Raw genomic sequence first — 22,388 nt, 5'->3', positions numbered from 1 at the left:
TACCTGCCGTCAGATGAGACCTGTCAGCTCCACCAATGATGGCTGAGGGAGCAGCTACTCCCAGCTGAGGGGTTGTTTTTCTTCCCTGTGCAGTTCACTGCAAGGTCAATGCACTCAGGGGCTTTTCTGTTTTTTGCTGTCACAACGGGGAGTTCTCTGGCTCAGGCTGTCTTTGCTCCCCAGTGGAAGCTGCTTGGCAGATGGATTCACCTGCCTCACCTTAGGCATCTAAAGCAGATGCTTAAGCCTGTGCTAATCACCCTGTAATAACCATGAAAAAGCACCTGGAATGCCCTAAAACAGGTGTCTATAGGATCCACAGCTCTGTACAGAAACCTGCATGAGCATCAGGTCTCCCCAGGGTATAGAGCATGAGAGGATGGAAAATTTACACTCTCCTGGGTGTGTCAGAGCAGCCTCTGGATTGCCCAGGGAGTGACAGGGAGGGCTCAGTGCAGGTGCCTGTGCACATATGCAGCATTTCTCTGACCTCTCAGTTAAAATTCTCGAGGAAAATCCCTGTGCACAAGGCAGGAAGATCCAACCCCCTCTGTCCCTGAGTTTCCTTGTCTCAGTGAGAATATTTTGTGGACTTAAGATACTGTAGGTGATGATTTGGGCTCCATTTTCTAATCTACCACTAACATCTCTGAGGGAAGAGCCACTACAAATCCTTCCCTGTGAGGGTGGTGAGGCCCTGGCACAGCTTGCCCTGAGAAGCTGTGGCTGCTCCATCCCTGAAGTGTTCCAGGCCAGGTTGGATGGGGCTTGGAGCAACCTGGAATAGTGGAAGGTGTCCCTGTCCATGGCAGGGGGTCCCTTCCAACCCAAAGCAGTCTGTGATTCTGTGATTGGAAAGGTCCTCATGGGAGTACTGTGGACTCTGGTTTTCACCTGTTTGCCTTTAAAGGTGTCTCACCTCCTTTGGAAGCAGAGGCCAAAGGTTTGAATACACTCCAGAACCTTTTAAAAAGAGACCTTTGCATAACCCGAATGGTTCTAAGTGGTAACAGGTGTTTTTGATATGCAACAGCTGCTTTAAAACAGCCAGATGCCTACACTGGTCTATGGAAGCTCTGCTGCAACACCATCAGGCTCCCAGTTAAGCTCCAGTCGCTCCAAATCAGCTGCTGAAATGCTGGTGGATGGGATCAACAAGTACCTGGGGCAGCACTGACAACACTGACATCCCACGGTGACATCTGTGAGCAGCAGATCCATGGCTCAGCTCATTTCTCAGATGTTACATGAGATGTCATCTCATCCCGCTTTCCTGATCCTCTGCACCCATCCCAGACCCTGTTGTGTGGTTGTGTGTGCATAAAATGGGCCCAGCACATCCCTGCTGTCAGCTGTGCTCTGCATCTGCTGATCCAAAGGGTGGGGGGGTTATATTTGTTTTATTTTGGAAAGCTGGCAAGACCAACCCAGGACATCTCCTTTCTCAAGGATTTTATCTAGACAGGCAGTTTTCTGCACCAAATTGTGATGGTTGGATGTGAAAAAAAAAAAAAAAAATTGGCTTCTATAGAATTATATAAGTGCTGGATTGGATGTAGGATGGATTATTATTCCCCCCACTCCCTCTCCAGCCTTCTCCCCTCTTCCCTAAAGAAAACCCTCTCCCAAACAAAGAGCTTTGTTATGTCTCATTGTCTTCTCTGGCACTTGGAAGTGCGAGTTTTTCCCATCTATCTTTTTGGCATCTTTCCATACTCTCCAAGGCTTTGTTGGTTTTGCACTGATTCTCACCCTGAGACTTGACTCCAGGACCCTGGGAAAGGCTTTGTGGCTGTGATGGGGCAGGAATATGTTTGAGTGGAGACCCCTCACCCTGCAGACTCTGGGTTGCGTGAGGACCACGTGGGAGGTGCAGCCTGTGTTGCCTGTGATGGGCTGCACCACTCAAGGGTCTGCCAGGAGTGTGGAGGGAAGCAAAGGCATTTCATTTCTATTTTTATTCTTCAGACAACCAAATGCTTCCTTTGGCATAGTACACAGCCAGCAAGTCACTTGTGTCCTTCTCATGGGAGCAAAACTCTGTCTGGTTCTGGGCTGGGCATTGGTTGTATCTGTGAAGAGGATTATCTGAGAGAGTTTTTGGCATTATCAGATCACATGTGAGTCCCCTGTCATGGAATCACTTGGGTTGGAAGGGACTTTTAAAGCTCATCTACTCCAAACCCTCTGCAATGAGCAGAGATATCTTTAACTAGATCAGGTTGCTCAGAGCCCCGTCCAATCCAACATCGAATGTTTCCAGGGATGTCAATCATACATGAAGCATCTCCAGACTGAAAACTGCAGTGGGTAAAAAAGGTCTTAAAGCAGAGTCCCAGATGGGAACCAGGAATTGTTGGGTGACTTTTCTCGTGGCTGCAAGGAGACAACATGGCATCTCCTTCAGGAGAGGTGAATTGGACAAAACACCCTGCACCTCACAGCCTTTCTCTCCTGCTGGAAATCCTTTTCTTAAGCTGAGGAGAAGGTAAGGGTTCCCACAGAGAGCCATATCCATGCACAGAGTGATGCTCTGTGCTGGTCCTGCTGTGCCTCTATCCCATCTGATGGCATCTGAGGGACTAGGAAGCATCGTCGTTCATCCCCACACAAACCTTGACAAAAACAGCGCTTCTACTTGACTCTGCCACTTCCCTCTCCAGATTCTTACCAATCTGGTACATTTTTTAAAGCAAATGAGGTTTCAAACCTCCTGTTGATAAGATCTTTCTTGCCCTCAGTGGAGTCATTAATTCAATATGCTGAAATACCATTTTAATTAGTTTGCACGACGGTCCCAAGAGCAATGAAATAATGCTCTTTATTGTGTGAGTATGTAGAGTGCTGTGCGTAATCCTGTTCTTTATCTCTTGTCTTCTGTTCTGTCTCACTGGCAAATATTGTGCATCCTGTCTCCCAGTCGTATCCTTGTGGGAACACGCCGGCGATCTCCAGTTAAAGACTCCACATCGCATTGTTGTTATTACTCAACAACATTGTTGTTATCACTCAACTGTCAAAAAAATCAGAGTTAAAGGTTTCCTTTCCTTTCCTTTGCAGCCAGGTATGGTGATGACCCCTAAATTCTGTGTAAAGTCATTTCTCCTTACCCCCCATCTTCCTCCTCTCATCTCTGCTGGGTGTTGAAGTGCTGTAGCTGGACCAAGAGTTGCCCGAGTTGAACAGAACTTTGTTATGAGCATCCCATCCCTGCATTAAATGATTCACACATTAATGTGTGAATGCATTAAAGGATTCCCACAAGGACACTCCGGTGCTCTGCAGTGACCACAGAGTCTGTCCAGGATGTTCAATGCATGGATTGTCCCAGTGCCAGCTTTGCCTTGGAGGAGAACAGCAATATCAAAGAAACCCTGGGATTTTATTTGAGCTAACCCAAGAACCACAGAGATTTAGACAAAATAATAAATGTCCAAATGTATTTTCCTGCTTCTTTTGCTTTAATGCATCTTGAAAGGTCTTTGAACACAAGTCCAAGCCCTTTAAATAATCCCATATCCCCCCTTCTCCTGCTCTGATGCACCTGAGCTCTCCTCCAAGAGCCGCCCTTGCTTTGGCAGCTGGTTTCCAAAAACAACCACTGAGAGCTCCTCTCTTTCATAATCTTCCCATCCTTTTCCAGATGCTTCTTGCTCAGCCCCAGCATGCGATCCAGGCATCTCACCAGCTCTCTTGCTCCGTTATTTCAGCGCTGGAATTCAGACTTAAAAAACGGTTTGTCTAAACGGTCCGTGTGTTTCTGGCTGCTGAGCTTCCCGAGGCTCATCGGTGGAAAACAGCAATGGGAAAAACAGATAAGCTCCGCATTCAAGAAGTTTTGAGTCATAAAACATAGGCATGAAATGTCCTCAGTGGCCAGAGTTCACAGGCAGTGCGTAGGCTCCCAAAACCACCACAAGGTCACCGTGTTTCTCGTGAGATAATCCCGTTTTTCATGGAGGATTGTGATAAGGTTGGGAATTGGTTATACAAAAGCAAAGGCAGAAGAAAATCTTTAGCTGAGGGTTGAAAACCAACCTCTGCTCTACTCTGCTTGTGGTTGTCGTCCATTTGTAGCCCAGAAACTTCTCCTACTATTCCATTCCCGTCCCACTGCAGGTGGAAAGATCCTGGCTGAGGTGGGAGACTCAAATCTCATAGGCTTGTGTGCTCTCCTCACACGTTGCAGAAAAGCCTTAAAAATTACATTGGCTCCAAGACACCCCCAAACCAGGGGGAGCTGCTAAAGCTGGTTTGGTTTTCTGTCTGTTGAAGCAAATATTTGCAAGAGAACAAACCCCTAATGGCTGGTTGAACAGATTCTTTCACATTGAGTGTAATTTGCAAACCATAAGGAGGTTGGTTGGGACTACATAAATAAAGTCCATTGGATAATGTCCCATAAGTTCAAAAAATTAAAACCTCTGAGTCCATTGTGGGGAAGAAGAAGAAGAAGAGGAAGGACCAGAACATGACAGTGTGAAGGATACTGCTATGGCATACAAGTGGATCCCTGTGGGAAAGCAGCTCACAGGAATCACAGAATCATTAAGGCTGGAAAAGACCTTCAAGATCATCAAGTCCAACTTTCAACCATAGCACCATGCCCGTTAAACTGTGTCACCAAGTGTTGCATCTACTCATTTTTTGACCACTTCCAAGAAAGGTGACCCCACCATTTCCCTGGGGAGCCCATTTCAAGCAACTGGCTACCTCAGCAGTTGAAGCAGCAAGCCCTGGGCTTTGCCTGGAGGGATCCCATTTCTCCAGTTGTTGCTCCAGCCTTGTACCACGTCCCGTGGATGCCGAAGGAGTGAGCCGTGCTGTTTCCGTGCATCACATGGCACGGGCTCACAGCAGCCAGATGACAAGATTTATCTGCAGGCAAGTCCTCCACTAACATCAGCAATGTGCCTCACATTAGGATGAAATGTGTATTAGTTGTTTTCATCCTCCCCCAAACCAGTACAGCTGGTTTTGTTTCCTGCTCCAACCGTCTGGAAAGGGCGTGTGCCAGGCAGCCGGGAACAGGGGGACACGGGGCTGGTGGGAAGAGAAGTGCACCCCAGCACTTCGTCCCTTCAGTTTGGAGTGACCTCAGGGAAGGTTCTCCTGCTGCCAGCTCCTCCCTGGAAGAGTTCATCCAAGCAGGTTTTATCTCACCCCTTCGCTTTTTCATATTTTTCCTCCTGCAGCCGGGATGCTTGTGGCTTTAGTTTGTCAGCTGGGTGGGAAGAGGCACAAACTCAGAACATCTTTTTTTAATAATACCCACTATCCTTCAAGGCAGTACCTGCAAGCTCAGGTAGACAGGTATTTTATTACCAAAATGATTAGAGTTATTAGTGTTACCATGTATTGTAAAAATGAATAGTGGAATTTAACCCAATTGTGATAAAACGGAGCAGCAAAGAAATCCAGTTATGTAACGTGGCCTGTTCCTACCCAGGGAGGGGGAACCCTCTGAAATGTTATTTTTCCAGTAGGATGGCTGCTTTGTAATTAAGTTTATTAAGGAATATCAAAAGCATATGGAAGTGGAAATGCCATCGGTTCATCATGAAGCGATTAAGGCTGTTAGAAAGTGAAGAGCCCAGACAGACATTGCTCAAAGCTGGTGCTGAAAAGATAAAATCTACCCCATCTATCTGCACATGGATCCAGTGCCTGGCTTCAGCCAGGCTTGGCTGATACCTTCAAAGCCTTTCTGCCATTCTCCTGGGGATTATTTTCCTGCCAACACACTAAAGTAATCCCAATATTCCCTTGACTGAATCTGGGAAGTTATTAGGAATTTGCCTGCGCGTGTTGGGTTTTTACACTCGATTATCCTATGCAGATCTTTCCTTTAAGGATTTTGCCGCTTGAATAGGTTTGTTCAACTCGAGCCTAATCCAGCTATAGGACCTGCTCTAATCTAAATAATTCTTCTTAGTTTAAACCTCTTCTTCCTTTCTGCTTAATCAGTCTTTGGTGCCACTTCTCATCAGGAGCTTTAACTCTGACAAGGATTTCACTGAGTTTTTGGTGCCCGGCACCCAAGGGGAGCTCTCAGAAACATCTCACCTTTTGGTCACACCAAGGCCTCCTACTCTGCTAAAATAGAGACTTCTTCCCTGCTTTCCCCCAGCAAATTTCAATACCTGAGTGCATTCAAAGGGTTCCTCCATGCAGAGGTGTTCCAGAGTCCCGAGAGATCTGGAGCTCAGGCTTTAAGGTTTCCAAAGCCAGAACAATGCAAGGAAAACAGGTAATTAGTAACCTAATTAGTTCTGGCCTAAGCAAACTTTGCTTTTATGTGCGTTAATGAGCTGTTTCCACACATGTAATTTAAGGAAGAAGTGTGTGTGCCGGAAGGGAAAGTGTCGGGGATTCCCTGCTGTCCTGTGATTAAGGCTGTTGTGCAATTAACCCACAGCAGCTGCTAATTGCAGCTGCCTTAACGAGCTATCCCTTCACACCGCAGCCTGTGCCGCTCATGGCTCTTCCCTCCTTCCACACCATCCTGTTATTTGCTTCCAGCGGTGTTGTGGTTTCATTTATTTGCTGTCTATTTGATGACAATCTTTAATTAAAGGATGGGGTGCCGCAGCCTTGGCAAAGGGCTGGGAGCTCGTGGAGCATCCCTGGCCACGGGAAGGCTCCGTGTCTCAGAGCAGGAGCTGCTCCCGGGAATATCAGTCTCTGAAATCGGGCTCTGGGTTTATTTATTTGTTGTAGGCAATGTTGTCCAGAAACATCTTGTTTCACAGTTGCCATTTGTCTTAATCGTGGCGGATTTCCACACCTCGGCGTTCCTGGCAACCGGCGCGTTCCCCCCGGAGCGTTCCTGCCTCTCAGCATCTTTTGAGGGAAGTTTCTGCCTTTCCTCCCACGCCGTCTCTGTGCTGAGTGTCATGGGGGTGGCTCCGAGCCTGTGGATCCTCTACCTTGTGCACAAACACCTATTCCTGTCCCACTCTTCATCCTCCGTTCCAGGGAGGAGCAGGGAAGTAGGACACACCCCTACTTGTGGTTTAAGTGGTAAGAGCATTTAATTTTTGGACAAATTTGGTTTGAGTATCATTTACGGTTGGTTTTTGGCTGCTTTTTGGCTTAACCCTTTGGCTTATCACTTACAGTTGGTTTTTTGGCTGCTGCCAAGGGATAGACTATGGATTTAAGGATTTTTTTACCATTATGGGCCCTTAAAAATGGATTTGGAAGTCCATAGGCAGCTTTAGGGACAACACACAGTGGCTTTGGGCTGCTGTGCCAGAAAATAGTGAAAATGGTGATTAGAATTGGTCAGTGAGGGGAAACAGGTGGGAAAAGCTTTTTACCATTTTGGAGCATTACATTTACAGGGATGTAAAATGTTTTTCCATCTGTTTGGTGAAATTTGCTGGCTGTCAAAGAGTAGGGATTCAAGGACCTGTGTGCCATTCCCAAAACCTGCTCCTGACGAGGGAAACTTCTGTCCCTGCACCTTCCTCAGCCAGGAGCCCCCTCAACTTCTCACATGCATGGAATCAGTGCCATGGCTGGTGGGATGGATTTACATTTTTAAGCACAGGAGTGAGCTTAAGCACCGAGTTAAACAAATGCTTAAACTCCAGGATTCTCTCGGTCAAGGGCTGAGGTTGTGAATCCTAAAGCCTATTTTCCAACCTCTGCTGCGTTTCTTTCCCATTCCTGGGTGGGTTTTGTAGGAAAGCAAACTGGAGCGGCAGCTGGAGCTGCGGAGCACCGCAGGCTCCTCATCGTGAGGATTCCTGGGCTCCTCCCTCCTTAGGAGCGGCGGGAGGGAGGGAAATGGGAATAACATGCAAATGAGATGATGCAAAGCCGAGCCTGCCCCGGGACGGCACCGCACAGACTATTTCAGATTCCCCTTTGCCATGGCAACTCTGGAAGAGGGAAGTGCCCTGGTAAAGCCATTCCCGAGCTTCTCTTCCAGCTGCTCAGAGCTCTATGGTTTTCCATAGGAAACTTTGCTCCAGAGCCCAGCGTTCACTCCGAGTTTTATGTGCTTACAATTCAGGGGCTACTCCTGTAGTTCTGAGGGGGCAGGAGGGGGATTTTATTTGACTTCATTTCATTTTATTATAATTTAAATTTTTTAACTTTTTTAATGTAATTTTTTATTTTACTTTTCTTTTTATTTTTATTAGTTTGATTTTTATTCATTTTATTTTTGTATTGTTTTTCATTTCATTTGCACTTTTGTCTTTTTTATTTTACTTATTTTATTTTTTCTCTTTTATTTTACTTTTAAATTTTATTTCATTTTATAGTTTATATTTTATTTTATTTTTATGTTATATTTTATTATTTTATAATTTATCAGAACAACGTTTGCAAGTGGTCCATTTTACCCTAGGAGAAAAGGGAATATTATTGCTCTATTTTGTTGCCTAAAGTCTGGTTTGGGCACCTGCTGAGCTGTGAAAAGTAACAATTTTTGCACCTTCCTCTTCCCTCCATCAGTGTGGGAGACACATGGAGTGCATGAGGTGCTGATGTTCCAGCAGTGGAGAAGCTGGGAGCGAATATCTGCTCTTCCCTCTGCACACCCCTTCCAGAACAGAGCTTCAGACCATGGCTCTGAGAATCCCATCCTAGAATCATGGAATATCCTGAGCTGGGAGGGACCCATAAGGATCATCAAGTCCAACACCCTGCACAGACACCCCAGCAATCCCCCCCTGTCCCTGAGAGTGTTGTCCAAACACTCCACGCTCACACACACAGCCCCACGAGCAGGTGGCGATGATATATCTCAGATTGGATATTGGAGAAAAATTCTTAGTGGAAAGGGCTGTGGGGGAGTCCCCGTCGCTGCAAGGATTTAAAAGCCATGTGGATGTGGCCCTTGGGGACATGGGTCAGTGGTGGCCTTGGCAGTGCTGGGGGACGGTTGGACTCGGTGATCTTGGAGGACTTTTACAATCTTAACAATTCTCTGATTTTCTATAGAAGCAAAACTTCTCAAGATCAAGCCCATCAGGTACAGTTTTTGCTTCCAAATCTATATCCAATCTTTCTCAAATCTCTGTGTTGGTGGTTTTTTTTTTTTTTTACTTAAAAAAAGACACTTGGCACCGACCAAAGTGCTGTTACTCATTTAGCTAAACAAAGCATGTGGCTGTTTGTGTAGATATTATTTCTCTGGAAACATTGGTTTTAGTTAATCACCCTGTGACTTGTATTGGATTCGGTGTTTATACACTCGCCAAAACCTCTTTCTGGGCCTTTATGACATAATTTTGAAGTGTTGAAAAATCAGCTTTTTCTCTGCCTGCACGGGCTGATAGTTTGGAGCTGTGTTTTTTTTTTTCCCCCTGTGAAGAAAATCTTCATAAACCACCTCATTCTTCAAGTGAAAGAGCAGCTGAAAACAAAAGGAGAAAGGAAGGGAGCTTTTCTTGGCTGGGGAACTTGGTGGCAGCCTCCACCTCATTTGATAAACCAGAGGGAAAGTGAATAAACCAGAGCCTGGTTTCCATTAGAGCTGTTAAGGAATGATAGAATCACAGAATCATGGAATAATTTGGGTTGGAGGAGACCTTAAAGATCATCTCGTTCCATCCAGGACACCTTCCACTATCCCAGGTTGCTCCAAGCCCTGTCCAACTTGGCCTTGGACACTTCCAAGGATGGGGCAGCCACAGCTTCTCTGGGCAACCTGTGCCAGGACCTTCCCAATATCCCATCTAAATCTTCCCTCTTTCAGCTTCTGATGTGCCCAAAAACATCGGTGCAGGTGCTCGGTGATTCAAGCTCCTCATGATGGGCAGAGTTGCTACTTCACCATCCTGTGGCATTATTTTGTTCTGCATAAATACCATATTCCCTGAAATGTTGTTGGCCCTAAAGTGAACGCCTGCCACACGTGATGGGTGGCTGGATTTATCTTCCAGCTCAAAGCATCACACTCAGGACTCAGCTCAAAGCTGCAAACCACCAGCAAAGTGAGTTCAGGATTCATCTGTCCCCAGGCTTAAGACCAAAGTTCAGGGTTTTTTGTACTAAAAGGGCTTTAAGAAAACTAATGGGAAATGGAAATGTTTCCATTACTGCTTCATTTCCATTAAAATAGGGTTTGAAAGTCCACAGGCAGCTTTAGGGACAGGGGCTTTGGGCTGCTGTGCCAGCAAATAGAGCGAAAGTGATGATTAGGATCGGTCAACACTGGGGAAAAGGGGCAGAAAAGCTTTTTACCATTTTGGAGCATTTTCTGCCTTGCAGGATGTAAAATGCTTTTCCTTCTGTTTGGTGAAATCTGCTTTCAAGGGGGAATTTTGACATTTCCTCCCCCTCTTTTGCCCTTTTTTGCAGTAGCAGGGGGGCTGGCAGGAGCATTCGAGGAACCTCCTCACTGCCACAAGGTTTTTATATTTTCTTTTTCCACTATGTAACCTTTTAAAAATTCTTCTACCCTTAGAAATATTACGATGTTTCATATTTCCTTGGCCAATCTGGAGCCTTTCTGGAGTTCAAGCTGTTTCTTTGAAGCCACAAAAGGCTAAAAAACGAAACATAAAGAATTTGCTACCAGAAATGGTGGAAAACTCTCCCTCCTCCGGGATGTTCACTGTCGGGTTCAGTGGCAAGAAAAGGGGAGGAAAATAAAAAGGCAAAAACCTCTGCATTTGGGTCCCAATAAAAACAGAATATTAAAGCAAAAGGAAAAAATTGAAAAGGTTTATGAGTTTTTGAAGAAAGGTCAGACTTTACTGGGTTTCCTTCCAAGAAGGTCTGAATTTAAAAGGGTTGACCAAGAATAAGCTGAGAAATAGGTTTCTGCCTGGTTTTGCTGAGCAAAAGGGGAAAGTTGTGGTGTAGAAGTCGTGACAAATACTACGATTTTTAATTTCCTGGAATTTATTATATTTATCTGTTATTGGCTGGAGATAACACTTCGCTCAGATACACGGTGGGGATGTTGGGATGGGGCTGTGGCTGAGTCTCTTTACACCGTAATTGAGACCATCTCAAGACATCAATAAATATTTTGAATTAGCAATAAAATGCAAGGCCAGGCAAAGTTCAACCCTCTTTCCGACACCTCATAAATCCAGCTCCTGGTTGGGAGATGTTGGGATGTCAGATGTTGCAGCTCCATCACGCCCAGTCTGGGGTTGGTGATGGTTTTCCATCCTCAGACAGAGCCACTCGCCAGCACATTCATGGCATTCTGGATGAGTAAGGACATGGTCTTGGGTAGTGGTTTAATTAGTTTCCAAAGCTCTTTGTATACAAAAAGTGCTAAGGGCCAAATCTGCTCTTAATTACCTTGTTTGGATTTTCCTGGAGCTGGCTTGGCTGGGATCATGGAGCTGAAGGAAGCTGGCGCTCTGCGGATTGCACATATCCAAGGGATGTTTGGACATGGGCACAAATCCACACAGCCTTCCTGGGGACGTGGGACTCCGGGCTGCTAAGTCCAGGCCATGTCACAGTGTGCCCACACCACACTTTGTTTCTATTCATAGAATCATGGAATGGTTTGGGTTGGAAGGGATCTTAAAGCCCATCCTGTTCCATACCCTGCCATGGGCAGGGACACCTTCCACTAGCCCAGGTTGCTCCAAGCCCTGTCCAACCTGGCCTTGGACACTTCCAGGGATGGGGCAGCCACAGCTTCTCTGGGCAACCTGTGCCAGTGCAGAAAAAGAAGATAAAGGTTCCTTAGTCAGGTCCTGAAAGAAATTTCTTTGCTTTTCTCTTCAATTTCCCAAGTCTTTTCCAGTGCCAGCTGCTCAGGCTCACTGGTGATGTGATGGATGGAAAAACAGAAATACCAGTTTAGGGGCAGGATCTGCAACACTTCTTGCCCCATACAGTCTGAGGGGGCGTTGCTCCTACTTTTATCTGACTCCTCAGTCAGTCTCATCCTTTTTGTCCCTCCCCAGTCCATGTGTGTCCCCACACACTGACACGCAGATAGTCTGGGGAGGTGAACTGGCATTTTGGGCAAGCTGTGGCTAGAGGTATTTGTGAAAAGCTTTTGCATTTCAGGGTGGAACTGATACTGCTTGAAAATAACTCTGGAAAACAGCTGCAGTCTCAGTTTGGGACCTGATTTCAGTTCTACTCTTCCTCCAAACCACAGAAATCCACACGGCAGCTTTGTTTGACATCAGCGGGGACTCCGCTGCTGCAGAGCCTGCTTGGCTCTGCTCCTCCCTGGTTATCAGGTCCCGTGACCTCCATCATCCTCCCACCTGGGGCTCTGTCATTCCCAGTGCTTCCTACCCCAACTAACCCATCCACCTGCCCCCCAGAGCAACCCAGGAGCACTGGACAGGGGAGACTGGAGGGAGCCCATGGCTGGGATGGGCATGGACTTTCTATGAAAGGAGTTGGGGGCTGGCAGAAAGACCAGATATGGAAGTGTGCACACACAAAGAGGCTTTTGAAGTTGCCCAGGAAATGGCAAATCTGGAGTTTCCTAACTTTGCTTTTGCAACTTTAATGTTCCTTTAATAGCGCTGGTGGTGCGTTCGCTGGTCCGTGGTGGTTTGTGAAGCAGCATCAATCTCTGGAGCTCTGAGGCTGTTGGAGGGAAGGAGGCCTTGGATAAACACCAGTAGTGATGTACAGTTTGCCACTTTCTGATTTTTCCACGCAGAAACCCACAAGTCTGAGGATTGAACCTCTAAGCACTTTAAATGAAGAGTTTATGGGTGGAAATCCTGCCTCCTGAGGCTGCTGCTGCTGCTTTATAATAAGGCTCAGTTTGGAGATTATCATGTCTTCAGGAGAAAAAAAAAATTAAATCTAGTGCAGCTTGTTCCTGATCCCTCCAAATCAAACCAAATAAATCTATCTCACGTGGAATAATGGAATGGTTTGGGTTGGAAGGGACCTTAAAGCTGAACTCAGTCCAATCCCCCTGCCATGGGCAGGGACACCTTCCACTAGACCAGGTTGCTCCAAGCCTCATCCAACCTGGCCTTGAACATTTCTAGGGATGAGGCACCCACAGCTTCTCTGGGAAACCTGCTCCAGTGCAGGGATCATCTCCCTTCTGGCCCACAGAGCCCTGATGAGCACATTACACCCAGTACAGTGCATCCCATATGGAGCTTGGGAATCCCCTTTGGGCAAAACATGGCCCAAGGCAATGCAGGAGAGGGGGGTTCTTGGCTGCTAAGAACGTTTTCTGGGGGGAAATCCTGCATCAGAGTCTGTAGGTGCCACAGTCCCACCTCTGCACTTTGCTGTGGCGGCGGGTCCTGCCAAAGGCTGAGCTGGAGCTCACGCGCTCTCTGCTCCGCCTTCGCTGGCGCCCGCTCTGTTCTTTTTATGGTTGTTCTTGTGAGCAATCCTGATTTGCACGTTAATAGAATATCATGATGATAATCTGGCAGCGGGCAAAGCTGGATGCAGCGTAGGAAAGTTCCTTTGTCTCCTGTTTCCATTTTTCTTGGAAGGGAGGGCAGTGCGAGAGGCGGCGGCCGAGGCACAACGGGCTCAGACCCATCGGCCAGATTTCTGGATTCAGCAGCTGAAAGCAGGGAAGGGGATTTATTCCTGATTGTAGGCTTGCCTTGGAGGCCATAGTTGTGATAGGTGCTGGCTGGGCTACTCCAGGGAGGATTCTCCTCCAGCAGCAGGTACAGCACTGGAGCAGCAGTGCCAGCGGTTGGATCCAGACCCGGTATGGGGAGAGGGATGGAGCAGAGGAATGAGCACAGAAAGAACCCTCCCAGCAGGAATTCAGCTCCCCAACTGTGGCAGTGGCACCCCAAATCCTCACTGGGTCCTTTAAAACACCAACTGCCAGAGGCAGGGGATTCATGGAGATTCACAGGTTCATTTAGACTAAAAATGATGTAACTGGAAGCCCTAAAAAAAAAATCTTGTAAGAGCAGGGATAGAGGTTAGAACAGAAAATCAACTCCTTTTTTTTCCAGGCTAATTATTTTGAAGTCAGTATCACTTTGCCTTGCGAAATCTGACTCAGGACTTTTGCATACTTGAGGCTGGCAAGGCTGGCTGCGGGACAAAAATGTTTGCCTCCAAGAAAGCTTGGCAGAAAGTGGGATTTCCAAACAGAAAACCCAAACAAGAAATCAAACTAATCCCTTTATATTCCCTGTAGCTTTTACTGATCTACTCCCTCATGATCTGTCTCACTTCTTTCTGTTCCCTGTCTGGGTGTGTTACGGATCCGAGTTGCCTCCTAGCAATTAAGTCGAGTTAAAATTCCTTCCTGACCTTGGGTTTATCAAGTTCTGTGCTCAGGTTTGGCATGTGTCAGGCTGCTAAAAAAACATCCCACATGCTGTGACTCGTCAGTGAAGCCTTGGGGGCAGGGGGGGAACTGGAGCAGGTGGGACTGGAAACAATGATGGAAGCAGAAGGTGCTCGCATGAGCGCATGGAGCCGCGGGCTGTTGGAAAAATCAGTGGGAGCAGACTGTGGAAAGGAGGGGTTTGGCAGGCAGCCACCCCAACAGACACTCCAGAGCTCCAAGGATGTACCTGTCCTTTTGGCTCAGCCTTTGGAGTTCTTCACCTGTGTGTCGATGAAGAGCCAGCGCTCTTCCTCTCCGCTTCTCCCAAGAAAGTGTGAAACCTTTGCCTGGTCCACAGATGGGGGAGCCGTAGAATCATAGGATCATGGAACAGTTTGGGTTGGAAGGGACCTTAAAGCCCATCTTGTTCCACATTCCACTACCCCAGGTTGCTCTAAGCCCTGTCCAACCTGGTCTTGGACTCTTCCAGGGATGGGGCAGCCACAGCTTCTCTGGGCAACCTGTGCCAGGGCCTCACCATCCTCACAGGGAAGACTGTATCCTAGCAGACAAATATTGATTCCAAATATTCCCCTGGTGGTATTTCTGGTGGTGACTGGGACTGGTTTGCCCCTGGGGAAGGGGAAGGTAGGATTTTCCAGCTGCCTGCAGTTGGTGCCTATATGGAGATGTGGCCAATGGCAGCAGTGCTCCAAATGAAATGACATCCGTTTGCTTGGGTGTGGGATGAGCATCTCATCTTTGTATGGTTCAAATATTCTTTATCTCTGGGAAAAAAAAAAAATCCAAGGAAATAAGGATAGTGGCCTTGGATTTGGCTGCTACCTTGTAAAACTGAGGAGTTGCTTTAGATCCTCCATGTCCAGCCCAGTCCTTATGGCATATGGCTTCTTGTAGGGGAAGAGGGCTTGTGAGGAGGGAATATTTATTAGGAATAAAATAACCAGGCAGCAGAGGATGCAAAATTGGCCTCAGCTTCCAAGAGGACTCAGAGTCCATCTAAACCTGGCATTTTTTAGAGTGTGGGGGCAATGTTCTCTTCTCAGGGGAGGGAACAGACCCTCACCTCCCACCCCATAAACCCACTAGGGCTTTCCCATGAGGCCAGGTTAGGTGGGATTTGTTAGTGGAAATGCCTCATCTAACCAAACTTCACATTTTCATTTCCTTTGTAAAATTGGAAAATAGCTACATTTTTATTAGAAATCAACTGTTCTGACCCAGCTCAGAACAGCGAGTTTTCCCTCGGCGGCGTTCCTGTTTCATCTGTCAGAAAGGAGCAAAAATTCCAAACCAAACCTTTAAAAAATATCCCAGAAATGGCTTTTTTTGGCTGGATTTCTCCTGCGAGCTCGATCCCAGCTGGCAGGAAAACGGGGAAGATCTGCTTGAGCAGTGTGGATGTGGGTGAGCGAGGAGAAGACCTGGAAAGTTTGGGTGTACTTGGAGGAGAGCAGCTTATTGGGATTGTGCATGGAGGGGAACTAAACTTCTCCATGGGTCCCAATGAATTTGATGAAATCAAATGGGCCAAGATGCCACTTGAGGAACCATCAAATTCCTCCTTCCTTATTGGTTAATAAACCCCTAAATAAACGCCCTCTCTCTACAGTTGGCGAACAGAGACAAAGATCTTCAAAAAACACATTTTCTCCACATTGTGCTGAAAGATTTTTATTTTACAGCTCGGGCCAGCAAGAAAAAATGCCTTTTTTCCTCCCTTTTCCCCTTCCCTTGATTTCTCTTGCTCCGACAATAGTCAAAGGCTTTTAAATGAAATGATACCACCAGTGGGAGAGGAGCCAAGGGGATTGTGCCAAGCTCTCTCCAAACAGCCCAGCAGCCCTGAACTACTCCAGGCTGGATCATGGAAATCTCCCATGTTGGCTGATAACGTGTGCATGATTCACACTCTGGCAAAACGTGTTGTAGCCATAGGTGTCAGCTCAAGTCAGGCCCTTCAAGCTCTTTTAACATGCTCCTTTTTAATGTAATTTCCTTTGTTTTTAACAGGAGTAGATGTTAAAACTGCCAGAAAAAGAGGAAGGGGAGGGAAAGCGCAGCCCTTGGGTTTTGAAAGTGGTCAGAGGTGACTTTTCTTCAAGGCTCTATCAAACAGCGATGGGATGTGCCTGGATACAGGAGTGATGCCTTGGATACACTCTGCCTGCACAGTGGCATTTTCCACCTGGAGAAGACAGAATTTCCCAGCACATCATGGTTATATGCTGTGCAGGTCTTTGCTGGGATGTAGAAACCATGAAAGTTGGCTTTTCCCAAAGTATTGATGCTGGAGTCTTTCTCTGGCACCCACAGTGCTCTGATCCCATGACTGGCTCTCGGGACTCCAGGAGGAATTTTGCACCCATTTAGTGCTGTGACCTTGTAAGACTGGGGTTGGGTGGCATCAGGGCCTCTTTTCCTTCAAACAGAGTGGATCTCAGAGTACAAAGATGGAAATCGAGGTGCTCCCTGTGTTGTTGTTGTTTAAGATCACGTCTCTCTGGCTGCCGGGAGGATATTATTGTGCCCCAACGCCAGGAGCTAAGACAGGGGATGGAGAAATCCCTGGGAAACAAAACAAAGGGAAAGATGAGAGTCCTGAGAAATCCAGCCTGTCCCTTAACAGTGTAAATGGAGGGGAAATTTTGGTCAGAACAGTTTTTCTAGAGGGGAAAAGGAAGGACGTAGCACAGATCCTGCACCGCTTACATCAGGCACTGAAGGGGAAAACATCCCAAAGTACCTGGAATATCACAACACATTTCAAACTCCTATTTGGGAATGGGTTTCCTTTGCAAAGTTCAAAATGCCACAGTGAGATGGATTTGGCCTGGAGGAGGTTCCTCTTTCCCCCAAAACAGGTTTTTTCCCACGGCTCTTCAGCTCATCCAGCCTCCAGTTTCTGCTCTGAGCTGACCTCGAAGTGCTTCCCCCCTCCAGCTTCACTGGAATTTGCAGTGAACCAAAGAAATTAGTTGTTTTTCCAGCCCCCCACCTGAGACTGGGATGATTTACTGGGTGTTGGGGTTGGTGAAGTGCCGAATGTGGTTCTTGTGCTGGAAAAGTCACCTTTCTCCATGGGAACGGGACTTCATAAAGCAGGACTTGTTAGGAACAGCAAATCTCTGATGGTTTATTGGCTGTGCTGGGTTTGGCCAGGGATTGGCATTTCCCAGGGGTTGTGCTGGGTCCCAGAGCTGCTCCTGTGTCACCCCTTGAACCTGGTATTTTAATGATAAAGACATTTATAAGCATGATGGGAGTTTGGATGAGCAGGATGGGGGAGGGGATTTTGTTCATTTTGCTGGGAAAGAGATAATTTGGCTGCAGGTGTTTGCAAATTCTCTTCACTCTTCTATGAGACTGTGAAAAAAAATTGCTCCTCACTCCCACTCTGCAAATCATCAAAAATATCCCTCCAGCAAAACAATAAATAACTAAAAAATAGAATAAAATAGAATAAAATCAAATGCAATAAAATAAAATTTAAAATCAAAATTAAAATAAAATAACATAAAATTTAAAATAAAACCAAAATAACGTAAAATAAAATAAAATAAAGTAACCAAAGCAAATATAGAACTATATTGTGCAAAACAAAACATACAATTTTTCTAAGCTTTCCCCCATCCCAGACTGGAGAATTTCCAGCCAATCTTGAGCAGCATTCCTGCAGCAACAAGCTGCTTAGTTGATGGGAGAAGAGAAACCCTGGCATGGAAAAGGGGGTGAAAAAAGGGCTTTCCATCTTCCAAAGAGTGACGGATATCTAAAGAAAATTGTTCTCTGCAAATGTGTGGGGTCTGGGAAAATTGACTTGACCTGGCTGGGTCTTGGTTAATCCTGTCCTTTCTCAGCCCCCAGTGAAGGGTTTGGGGATGCTTGGCCAATGGCAGCATCCTGGGAAGGGGCTGGATCTGTCCCTTCATGGGGCTTGTTTACTTTTGTCTGGGGCTTCCGAAGCTGTTTGGGAGCGATTCCCGTCGTGTCCTTTGCTCGCTTGGCTGTTCACGGCAGCTGCATTTTTCCTGGTGACCCTCTGTACTGTCCCAGGGGCCTCTGCTCGTTCCCTCAGCCCTCTCCCCTTGGCAGAAATGGTGTCAACAAAACTCTGCTCCTACAAACGCAGCTTGACACTTCTCTGCCCGATTTTGGGGGCTGTTCCTCCCCCCTGCTGTCCCGAGTTACTGGATGTATGGATCTTGTCTTTGATGTTGACAGTTTTCCTGGCTCCTGGCTGCGTTGGAGCTGGAGACACACACTGGCTGTGGAGCTTATCACAGGGAGGCTTGTTTTGGAAGCACAGTGGGGCTGCCTGGGAGACCCTCTGGTGAAATTGGGGTCAGCAACTGGGGCTGCAACCCCTCATCAGGGCTCTGCTACGTGTGGTGAGAAGGGAGTTGCTGCCAGAAATGTTCCTCAAGAAAGTCTCTCGGAGACAGGGAGGAGGAGGAGGCAGTTGGATGGGAAGACTGTTCACCGAGGTCAGCTCTGGCCTCTGGAGCTCCTAGTTTTGGGATGAGAGTCCTGGGGTACATGGGAATGTCTGGTGAGATGCTCCAAGCCACTCTTCTCTGCACTGCTGGAGGAGCAAATCTCTGCTTGGATGAGTGTTGGAACTCTTGGTGTGTTTCCCACAAGGGTTTTCTTGGAGAAGCTCAATGTCTCGGTGATGGACTCCCTGTATGCTTTCAGGGCTCTGGCTCCATGGCACAAATCTCTTCCATGCTCTGGAAGGCAGCTTCATGTTGCCCAAGCTCACCATGGCATCGTGTAGGAGGATCTTGCCATGACTCCAAGCGTTGGGAGAACAGACGAAGGATGGAGGCAGCACAGCCAGGCTCTGTCTGCTCTGGAATGATAGCACCAGTTGGTGGGCTTGAGAGGATGAGAACTGGAATGAACTTTCTCCAAAAGGGTGGAGGGAAAGCTCTGGGGAGGGTGGCACGGATGGCTCTCTCCCAGCAGCCGGGAGCCTGCGAGCTCTCACACGTCACATTATCCCGCTGGGCCAGTTCCAGCTCTTGGTTCAGATTTAATTCCTGGCCTCGGAGCATTATTGTCAGAATACTTTTGTCTGACCCAGGCCACTTCAATACCATCCCAAAGCATGTCCCCACAACACAGAGGCCACGAAGTGCCTCCTTCTTGCTGGAGAAGCCTGTGCACAGTGGCTGGTGGGTTTTAAGGAAGCCTATTCCTTCCATGTCCCTTTTCCTTTGGCTTTTCATCACCATTCTGCTTTTGGTGCAGGCTGGAGCCCATCCCTGGGACCTTGGAGCCCATCCATGGGATCTTGTTAGTCTATTGTTCAGCTAATTCATTACCAGGTTTAAAAGGAGTCACTTTTCAGGGCGGCTCAGCGAGGGCTGTTCTCTCAGAGAGCACAAGGAGGCCCTCAGAGAATCCCAGGAAATCAGCACAATGTGGCTGCTGGAAGCGTCAGAGCCCATTAATGGTGCCAGACGTGCCCTTTCTGCTCCTGCTGTTGTGCACATCCCTGGGTTGTTTTTTTCCATGAATTCTCAAGCCTTTAAATAGCAATGGGATGGAAGCAGTGCCAGCCAGCAGCTGGAGCTGAGCTTACCACCCATAGCCCAGCCCGGCCACGCTCCGTGGGTGTCCCTGGTGCTTTGCCACCAGAAGCACTTTAGGAAGGGCAGAGCTGCTGGAGAGCAACAAGGATCACACAAAGCCAACCAAGCCTTCCACACCCCACTGGGTGTTTCCCAGCTATAAAACAGGAAGGTGGGCTTGGGGTGAGGTGGGAAGGTTGATAGTCAGCAAACATCCGTGTGTGACCTTTGCAGATGTAGAATCACAGAATCACTGAGGTTGGAAAAGCCCTCCAGGATCATTGAGTCCAACCTGTGCCCAATACCCCCTTGTCACCCTGCCCAGAGCACTGAGTGCCACATCCAGGCCTTCCTTGGACACCTCCAGGGATTGGGACTCCACCACCTCCCTGGGCAGCCCCTTCCAATGCCTGACAATCCTTTCCAGGAAGAAAGAAGCACAGCAGCTCTTAGTGGGTTCCTCTAGAGGAGGAGATGGGATATTTTGGTCATGGACATTAAGCAAGGGAAGGAGGGAAGCCTGACACTAAAAGCTTCCCCAGCAGCTGAGTAATGCCACAGAAAGGATTTCTGCAGGAATGACTAGACCATAGAGTCATTACAAGTGGTGAGTGGCTGCAGAGGAATTTGCTTCTGTCCTCCCATGCCTGCCCTTCTCCCTCCGAGATAGGACATTGGTGTTGCTGGGACAGACGTTGTGTCCAGGAGGGACGCAGCATCCTTCATTTCCCAGCTTTAGGAATGATCAAAGCCTGGGTTCATAGCTCCCCTGCAGCCAACTGTGGTCTCCAGGACTGAAAAGAGACATAAGGAAAACAAGCTGTGTGGTGTCTCCTGCAGCCAGTCAGGATTTATTCCATACATTTTTGGATGGCATGAACCCTTCTTTTAATTCCTGGCACTGGCACCGTTGCAGAGCTCTGGGGGAGATGGTGGGATGCAGAAGCAGCAATGAAACCAAGACCCCTCTGCAAGGTGGGCTCGCCTTATAGAGAGAGGCTGGAAAAGAGTTGTCCTTAAAACATCCTTGGGGAAGGACAACTGATGTGTGTTAGGGAAAGGGATGGATGTGCACCAAGACCCTGGAAAGGCTTTCAGCCCCAAAGTGCTCAAGCTCACGCAGAGGGAACAACCAGACACTGCAGAAACCCTTGACCACCTCCCAGGTGTCTTCTTGCCTGTTTGTGGGGTTATTTACCCCAGATTTCAAGGCTGGGGTTTCACTCAGGCCCTGTTCGAAGGGATGAAGCTCCCAGGTGAGACACCCCCAAACTTCTCACTTCCCCACTGAGGTTTTCAAGTGCAACTGGGAGGCTGTGGCCACACAAAATTAGAGGCCAGTATCAAACATCTGGGTCTCATATCTCTGTTTACCACAGACTCATTTAGAGCAGCATTCATGGCACGTTAAGTCATTTGGCATCCTCTGAAGATGCTTCCCTGCGGCAGAAAGTGGGTCCCTTGGATCCACAGCACTCACACCCCACATCCCTCCTGGTCTTTGCATCCCTTTGGCTGCAAGGAGACATATAAAAAAAGCAAACTGTGTTGATTTGAGCATTGTGTGAAAGTATTTTCCCATCATTTTCTGTCGAAAAGCATGATTTAATTAACATTTTTATATGTTTATTATTTAAGAAAGCATGTGCTGCTGCTGCTGCCCTTTTTTTTTTTTTTTCATTCCCTTAATTTTACCCAACTAGTGTTTGTTATGAAATGGTTGAGTCACATTCCATGGTATAGCTGGGGAAGGAAGGGAGGGATGGATGGAGAGCACCCACCCATCCCAACCTGCCTATTCTGGAAATTGGTGGGATGTCAGCATGGTGTCATTGGTGCATGAGCTTTCTTCTCCTGGTTATATGGAATCTGAGAATAGTTTGGGTTGGAAGACACCTTTTTGATCTGACACCCCTGGTTTAAGCTGCATTTCTTGGGGTTTATGCCTTTCAGATTGCAGTTCTCCTGGAGACCACTTGGTTTTTAAGGAGGTTGGTGGCAGGAGATTTGTGCCAGTGTCTGGCTTAAAAGGCACAAAGTTGGGTGCTGACTCTGGATACCAAGTACCATCTTCAGGTGGCAGGTTGCAGATCTGAATTGGGACTGTTTAGGACCAACTATAATTCCATTTCTCTCTCCAAGGCTCTGCCCAAGGAGGGTGGTTGTGGTTGCAGGGAGCAACCCTCTTGTTTATTTGCATTGCCTTCATGTAACATGTAAAACCATCCCAGGGATGGGTGTTTTGCTGCGTTGTGGCCTTGCTTAAAAAAAAAAAAAAGAAAATAGAAGAAGGAAAGAAAATCCATTTTTAGTCCAAGCCCTTTAAACCTCACACCAGCACTGGAGGCTCCCCCGCACCAGCACTGTAGCCTTTACTCATCACAAAAGTAAACATGTGCTTTAGAGCTCTGAAAACAGATTAAAACCAAAAAAACCCATCCTGAAGGGGAAGGATAAACATTGCTAAAATGTTATCATTTGTGCAACTGTGCTCGGGTGCTGGACATGGCCACGACCGCAAGAGTTTCTTCCACGGCACGAGAAAGTGCCTGGGAGTTTCA

The sequence above is a fragment of the Myiozetetes cayanensis genome, unplaced genomic scaffold (genome assembly GCF_022539395.1).
Source record: "Myiozetetes cayanensis isolate MyiCay16 unplaced genomic scaffold, myiCay2020 scf16, whole genome shotgun sequence".
NCBI lineage: Eukaryota > Metazoa > Chordata > Aves > Passeriformes > Tyrannidae > Myiozetetes > Myiozetetes cayanensis.
Note: the sequence above shows the minus strand (reverse complement) of the source record.